At 40.6% G+C, this 8,851-nt stretch overlaps 1 pseudogene; it reads left to right on the top strand.

The window, feature by feature from the left end:
- The first annotated feature begins 614 nt into the window (after window positions 1–614).
- On the top strand, window positions 615–4,282 carry LOC137232869 (zinc finger protein ZFP2-like; annotated as a pseudogene).
- Window positions 4,283–8,851: the final 4,569 nt, after the last annotated feature.

Raw genomic sequence — 8,851 nt, 5'->3', positions numbered from 1 at the left:
AATGAAACATAAAATGTGCAGTGTAGAGAAACAATACAATTGTAAGGAATGTGGGGAAATTTTCAGTTACTATTCTTTTCTTAATAATCATCCAAAGAGTCACCCTTTATCTTCTCATTTTGGAGAGAAATCTTCTGAATGTAATAGTTGGAAAATCTTCAGTGAGAATGTAACCTTTACTCAGCATGAGAAAATCCACTGTGGAGAGAAACCCTTCAAATTCAATGACTGTGTGAAAACTTTCAGCAGGAGTTCTCTTATTAAACATCAGACAGTGGCTCCTCTGGTGGGCCAGTGGTAAAGAATCTGCCTTACAATGCAGGGGATGCAGGTTCCGTCCCTGGTCAGGGAACTAAGATCCCACATGTCCCGGGGCAACTAAGCCTGTGTGCCACAACTACTGAGCTCTGGCGCCTCAACTAGGTCCCACATGCCACAAACTACTGAGCCCATGTGCCCTGGAGCCTGCGTGCCACAACTAAAGAAGAGAAAACCCATACACCACAACTAGGGAGAAGCCCACGCACTGCAACGAAAGATCCCGCATGCCTCAGTGAAGATCCCGCGTGCCACAACCAAGACCCAACACAGCCAAAAATAAATAATAAATAAATAAACCTTTTTTAAAATACACACACACACATCAGAGAACTCACACTGGTGAGAAACCCTATGGACATAATGAGTGTGGGAAGTCCTTCAGCCAGAGCTCATCACTTATTAAACATAAAAGAATACACACTGGAGAGAAACCCTCTGATTGCAAAGTTATAATGTAAAAAAGCCTTCTGAAATTGGTCAGCTCTTATTCAGCATCACAAATACACACTGGAGAGAAAACATATGAATGTAATGAGTGTGGGAAAGGCTTTGGCCAAAGATCATCCCTGACTCATTATCAGAGGACTCATAATGGAGAAAACGTCTTTAAATGTGTTGATTGTGGGAAGGCTTGCAGAGACCACTCTGCTCTCAGAAGTCACTACAGAACTCACACTGGAGAGAACCCGTACAGGTGTAATGCATGTGAGAGAGCCTTCAGCCAGAGTTCACACCTTACCATACATCAAGTAATCCACACCAGAGAGAAGCCTTATAAATGTGGGAAAGCCTTTAGCCAGAGTGCAAATCTTGCCAAACATCAGAAAACACACTGGAGAGAGACTCTGTAAATGTAGCCAGTGTGGAAAAGCCTTCAGCCAGAGTTCACACCTTACCACACATCAGACAATACATACTGGAGAGAAACCCTATGAATGTGGTAAATGTGGTAGTCTTTAGCCAGAATGCAAGTCTCACCAAACACCAAAAGAATGCTCACTGGAGAAAGACCCTGTGAATGTAGTGAGTGTGAAAAGCCTTCAGCCATAGTTCAGTTCTTTTAAGCATCTGCCAACTCACACGCCTAGAAATTTCATGAATGTGATGAGTACTAATGACTTCTGGTAAATATCAGTCATCAGCAGATATCAAAGATTTTAACATAAGGAAAGTTTACGTAAGATTTGACATTTCATGAAAGGTCAGCAAGTTAATATTCTGAGCAAGAGAGCACTAAATAAATTTTGTGAGATACTATACTTGAGGACAGGTATTGTGTGGTTCTGATATTCCTTAGCAGCTTTTTCTTAGGGCTTTGTACAGTGACTCTGTAGTAAATGCTTGTATCGTTAATAGATTTTTGGTCAGATTTGTTGTACTCCCATCCTCAGAAACTTTTTTAGGCTTTTAAAAATAGGAATGCCCCAACTGGAAATAGAATCACCCAAATAAAATTGAGAAACTGCTTTTAATTAGGAAGAGCATCTCAAATTCTGTATCTACAATTTCTATTCAGAGAAGCCAGGAATCCAGGTATCTATAACATGGGTCTTCTCCACCATAACAGAGACAATAACAGAGGACCTGCAAGAGCAAGAGGATACCTTTTAAATAACTGATCCCTTTAACAGAGCAATTCCATCACTATGCTTCTCTTTACCTTCTCATCCCCAACACCACGAGATTTTATCTAAGGAAAGACGCATGGACAGAGAGTGATTTTCAAGATTTATTTCACAAAAATACATTCTACAGGATGTAAGCATGTACTCTTTGAAGTCTATCTTCTCCCCTTTGAACATACCAGTGAGCAAGTAGAAGATTGGGAAAAACAAAGATACTAAATCTCCAAGCCTATTTCTTATTACTTTGTACTTGGTTTACAAAGCACATCATTTTAAGAGATTCGGCCTTACGTAGAAAGGTAAGATGATAATAAATCAGATTTCCCCTGAAATACCCACAACATAGAAGAATAAAACCAGAAATCACCTAAACATGATGGAACTGGGGGACTTGGTTTACTCCTTCTGTTCCTTCTCAGAACTGCTCTGCTTCCTCCTTAAACTTTATTTCTATTTAGTTTTAGTTGACTGTTAATCAGTGTAAGTTCAAATACAACTTAAAATATACTCTAGATTGTATGGCACTGCAACAATTACAATACAGCCTAACATTGGCAACAGAAAAGCTTAAATATATTGTACAAAAATTATTTCTCTAAATCTTTAGGTCAATATTTAGTGATAATAAATGGAAAATACAAGTTAAATTTCAACTAACTTCAATTTAAGCTATCCATTGATGGGTTAATGACATTGTGGTTATTTTGGTACGGTTCTAACAACCGGTATTTTGGACAGTTTGAGTATGTAAAAGACAATAATGCTGATTTTCATTTGCAAAATCATTTAGTTAACAAATCCAAGAGACATAACTTCAAATAAAGTACTATATAAAATTTTCATTATAGAATCTATGATTCAACTGTATTTTTAATTTTAAAAATTCTGATTTCATATATTTAATGGGAAATTGTTAAAATGTTATATACAGGGATACTGACTGCAAAAGGGTCTCTAGGAAACTTTCTGTAGAGAGAGGTGGGGGTGGTGGTTACTGAAGTGTATACATTTGTCAAGTCATTTACCTGTATACTTAAAAATTATACATCAACAAATATTTGAAATTTTTTTATTTTAATAGCCCATTCAATAATTTCTGTTGTTTCTCTTTCAGGTAATATATTTTTTCTTTAAGATCTGTAACATTCTTAAAAAGTTTGTAAAACTGGGTCTTTATTCAAATTTGAAAATCTACAGGATCCAGATTCAAATTCAGCAGCATTCATTTCTCTTTTTCTCTCTATACACGTATCACATGCACACATATATGTATATACATATTTCCATCTCTTGCTGCATCATTGAATATCATAAAATTTAATCATGCCTATTTTATTTTGACAATGATTTTCTAGTTTTCAATTTTCCCAGATAGTATTCCTTGTACTTTTCTTATTTTGCTTTATTTGAATGTCCATGGCAGTTTTTATTGAGGTCCTAGATACTTAATTATGAGTTCCATTTGACTCTCTCTTAACTGTTCCCAATTTCCTTGTGATGCTCCTGTGTCATTTGCCAGGCTGTGGTCTCAGCAACATTACATTACTAACTCGTTTAATCTTCACAACCGCCTTAGGAACCACTAAGGAACAATCTTCAAAATGTACTACGGGAGAACGCCACACCTTGTGAGGCTCTCAAATTCTGTCCATTCTTAATCAAAAGACATGAGAGACTTGCTTAGATATAAGAATCTAGAAATGTAGAGAACCAATCCCCTAAATCCACTGATGGTGGTTTTCCCAGGCTTGTCCATTTAGGAAGGAACTGAAGACATTTTAAGTGATGCTGACAAAACAACACTTATTCAGTACCAGGCACTGTGCTTTTCTGTGCATTACTGATTTCTCACAATAACCGATATGCTTCTCAGTGTGAGGCCCCTTAACATTCATCACTGCTAGAATGAACAACAAAAAACATCAAGGCCATACCTTACCAAGGGATGGCACCTAATTTATTTTCCATTTTAAATATGAAGGTATTGGATCTCAGAGATATTGTCATGCATGGATAAATAGTATACAGAAGTCTATACAAAATCAGGCAGATGAGCTAGATTGTACACACAAACATACATATCCAGAAAGTACAGTGACGTAGAGTAGGAAAAGAACTGGACTGGGATTAGATAAGGACTCTAATTGTAGTTTTGCCATTTGCTATTTGTGAAACGTTAAGCAAGTAACATCTTGGGGCTGTTTCTTTGCATTTGGAAAGTAGTTGGGCTCAAAACACAGCAATTAAGAATATGAGTTCTTGTAGCCAAACCATATGGGTGACTTTGGGTGAGTTACTTAGCCTCTCTGAATCTGTTTCCTCATCTGTAATCTGTAAAATGAGGAAACAGATTACATAAATCATTAATTATTTGATTACAATGTGGCAGTCTCTGAGCTTATGTTTTGAAGTAAAATGTGTTAAAACACATCTGATAAGGACTACCAGAGATAAACTTATAGTCCAACAAAATTAGATTTATTCACTTGCTACCACAAGGTCACCAGCAGAACCATGGAGCATCTCACAAAGGATGAACCAGGGTTATTGTAGCATTTTAACAGGCTCATTGCAAAGCAGGTTTGGATTAAAAAATGGACTCCAGGTCCTCTCTCTTTAGAAATCTCAAAGTTATGGTAAATGTGATATGTTGTGTCTGAAAATGCTGTATCTGAAGCTCTGCACCTGGCTTGGAAATTGAGATTGTTTTTCTTTCAAAGAGGGCTCTGATCTTCCAGGCAAGAGTGAGACGTTCATTTTTCCTGATAGGATGTCAAATAGTTTGACAGTCTGTGATTTTAGCAAGCAACATTTCTCAGGATTTTTTTTGAAGTGGGAGTAGCAAAGCAAAGATGGGGATGTCGCATTGGTAAGAAAGCAGTATTTAAAGAGGACCATTATGACACTTTACAGCTGCAGTATGATTTTGGGGAAAGATTGTTTGCTATTAACTTTGCAGCAGGCTTTATCAGTGTCATCTGAGTCTGGTTAATGGCAGGGCTGATTTTTGCTTTTTCAGATGAGATAATACATCTAAAGTGTAAGAGTGCCTGGCACACAGTATGTGCTTAATAATCACTGGCTATTGTTATTATAAAGTAAAGGAGACTGCCTTTCCTATGACACTAATTTTTAATTAGTGGTTTAATGTAAGTCGTAAAAAGTTAATAGGAATCTGCCTTTGTCCTTTGCTTACTAGAGAACAGTGAATGCTGTAATTTGGAAGAACTTTGTTTCATGCAAATTATTCACGTAAATCCCAGTCATCGTGGAGGTGTCACATAAATCAGGACCATACTGGGAAAACTCCAGGCAAGCGACGCTCTCCAGTGGCCACGCCTAGTTCTGCCCAATTAGGATTACAGGGGTCGAATCTAGACACGCCCCTGCCCCTGAATCAGAGCAGCCGCAGACTTGCTGGGAAATGTACTCGTTGGAGTGAGAACGGGTTCAAGGGACGGCTAGAGGCGCGCAAGCGTAGTTCTGGGACGGGGTAACACTGTCAGTGCTTCCCGCTGCGAGCTGTCTGGGGTTCCCCTAGCTCGGGACAAGTGGGTCAAGCCTCGCAGAGTCTGAAGCTTCGCTGAGGGTAGGCCTTGCTCTTTCAGAAGTGGGGGCGGAGGTTCACCTTTTTATCTGTGGCTGTCGCTAACCCTTGAAGGGCCCCGGGGGAAACCAGGACGCTCCCTCTTGGCCATCGGACTTGCGGTGTGTCTCCGCGGAAACTCGAGCCAGCTCGGGGGCCGTGCAAGATCGGGGTTTCAGGAACCCCGGGATTGCGACGGCTTCTGGGCGTTGGAGCCTGGCGCTAAGGGGACCATCCAGAGAGTGACAGCAGCTGGCGGGCGCTGGTGATAAAACACTAGGCCCTGCCTGGCCTCCAGATGTCAGAAAGAGGTAGGTGCGCGAGAGGGAGGGGCAGAGGCGAATTCTCTAAGAGCCTCAAACTGGATAAGAGAAAGCCCCCTAGCCCGGACCAGGGGCTCCCCTGGTGGAGGCCCAGCGTCACTAAGGAAACAGAACCAACGATAATACAGAGAACAGAGCCTTCGTGATGTCACAGCAGCCAGAGCACTGCAAGGTGGAGGCGACGACTCTGCATTAAGAGAGAGGTAAGAAATCGATGAGATCCAGTGCGAGAGTGATCTGGAGACTGAATTTGAGGAAAGGTAGCTTTCCTTTTCCTCACCTTGATGGGTTAGAGGAGAACACAGGGGCAGGAGCTTTGTGTGAGAAGGTGGGAAGAAAACTTCCGGGCCTGCGTGGTGGGGTCTGTATGAGAGGGGATGCTTGAAGCCTCGACCAAAATAAAATCACTCCTTGTGTTGCCTCGAGTAACCCCATTTTTCCACGCCAGTCTTTTATCCATCATGGCACAGAGAAAACGGCCTGGTTTAGTTAGTTTTGTAATTATCATACAGTAAAATCTATCTGAGAGGGGCGTACGGTTCTACACCATTAACCCCTGGAAGTCACTGATTATTCACCATCTCTGTAGTTTTATCTTTTCCAGAATGTCTTGAATGGACTCATACATTACATAACATTTTGAGACTGGCTTCCATCATTCAGCACAATGCCTTTGAGGTTCATCCATCTTGTGTGTGTCAGTTCCTTCTTGTTCCTCAGTAATATTCCACTGAATAGATATACCACAGTTTTGTTTTGTTTTCTAAATCCATTCACCTGTTGATGGACATTTGAATTTTTCCAGTTTTTGGTAATTATGAATGATGCTGCCCTAAGTGTTCATGTACAGGTTTTTATGTGAAAATCGTTTTCATTAAGCCTGGTGTTTGAAGGCAAACAAGTCTGAATCTGAATCCTAGCTTTGAGACTTATTGACTGTGTGGTGACTTTGCACAAGTTATTTAACTTTGATGAATACCTTCATCAGGGTCTTGTGAGGTTAAATGATGCAATATATATCAGTGGCTCTCAACTCTTTCAGACTGAACAGTCCCTTCTTATAAAAAATATTTTGTAATGCTTTCATTTCTATCCTGAAATAAAGTTTATTAAATTAGTAAAATTAACCTACATACTTTTTTAAAAATAAATTTATTTAGGCTGTGTTGGGTCTTTTCTTGCTGTGCACGGGCTTTCACTAGCTGTGGTGAGCGGGGGCTACTCCTCTCTGCAGTGCACGGACTTCTCATTACGATGGCCTCTCTCGTTGCGGAGCACGAGGCTCTAGGCACACAGGCTTCAGTAGCTGTGGCACACAGGCTCTAGAGCACAGACTCAGTAGTTGTAGGCGTAACCTACATACTTTTAAAAGCTATATAATGCTTCGACTCTAAAATAGAGGAGAAATAAAAAAGGAACACACTGCATCTCAGGCTGATAAAATATCCAAATGTTAGTAAAATTCAGAAAAAGTACCTTGATTTAGACTGTAGTTACCTTTAGAGAAAAATCATTGTATATTAGCACTGGAAAAACAAACACAAAACTCTGTAGTCGTGTGTAAAAAAGAGTTATGTTCTAGGCTCTGCTAATTGTCAACAGATTTACACCCATGTGAATGTCCTGCAGGACATTTGAAAATTGTATGGGACTATCCTATGCTGAAGGGCATCTAGCATCCTGGCTCTTACACATTAATTGCTAGTAGGGGCCCTTTCCTCCAGTCATTATAAGGGCCAGTTCCTGCTCATTGAGATCCTGAATTATGTGAAATATTCAGTATATTTACTAGCTCATGGCAGCTGCAAGCAGCAATGTTCTGAACCTCCAAGAGGAAATTCTCATTGCTTGGTAATTTGGGGACTGGCTCAACAATTTCACCTTCTTCTAAACCAGTGCTTCTCAAACTTGAGTGTGCATCAGAATCACCTGAATCATTCGTTAAAACACAGATTACTAAAACCATTGCCAGTTTTTATTCAGTAGGTCTGGGGTGGGACTTAAGAATTTGCATTTCTGGGGCTTCCCTGGTGGCGCAGTGGTTGAGAGTCCGCTACTGATGCAGGGGACACGTGTTCGTGCCCTGGTCTGGGAAGATCCCACATGCCGCGGAGCGGCTGGGCCCGTGAGCCATGGCCGCTGAGCCTGCGCGTCCAGAGCCTGTGCTCTGCAATGGGAGAGGCCACAACAGTGAAAGGCCCGCATACCGAACAAAAAAAACAAAACAAAAAAAACCAATTTGCATTTCTGGCAAGTTCCAAAGTGATTTTCAGACTGCTGGTCTAGGGACCACATTTTGAGAAGCAGTGTTCCAAACCTCTCCCTTCAAATTTAGTGGGCCTTTAAAATTTTTAAATCTTGCTTAATCCCTACAAAATTCTGTAAAACAAGGGGAACAGATACTGTTAAGCCTATTATTTTGTTACTGAAGAAACCAAGACTCAAATTGACTTGCTTAATACTTTTACAGCATTTTACTCAGATATTAGAATCCAGGGTCCTTTATCCCCAGCTGAGTGTTTTTTTTTCCCATTAAATAACACTGCCTATGATAATAAAGCCAGTATGTCCTATACTGTAAGAATTTAACAAGCAAGTTCTCCCATATCCTTGAAGAATAAGGGAGATGGCATTCCAGTTGTCCCTCGGTATCCAGAAGGGATTGGTTTCAGGACCCCCGTGTATACCAAAATCTTGGTATGCTCAAGTCTCTTCTGTAAAATTGTTCAGTACAGTTGGCCCTCAGTAACCGTGGCTTCTGCACGCATGGATTAAACCAACCTCAGATCCCGGGGGCTGGCTGTATTTTACACCACATAATGATCCATTCCTCATTTCTTACACTCTCCTAGCTTACTACTCTCTCCAGGTACACTGGCCTCCCATTCTTCCCATAGCATCCTGAAGTTATTCCCACCTCAGGATTCTGATGTAGAGATCTTGTACTTGCTGTTCTCTGGGTCTGTCCTCAGATATATTCATGGCTCACTCCCTCT

Source organism: Pseudorca crassidens, chromosome 10, assembly GCF_039906515.1.
Source record: "Pseudorca crassidens isolate mPseCra1 chromosome 10, mPseCra1.hap1, whole genome shotgun sequence".
In the NCBI taxonomy this organism is placed as follows: domain Eukaryota; kingdom Metazoa; phylum Chordata; class Mammalia; order Artiodactyla; family Delphinidae; genus Pseudorca; species Pseudorca crassidens.
The sequence above is the reverse complement of the archived record's forward strand: the minus strand, read 5'-3'. Positions and strand labels throughout refer to the sequence as shown.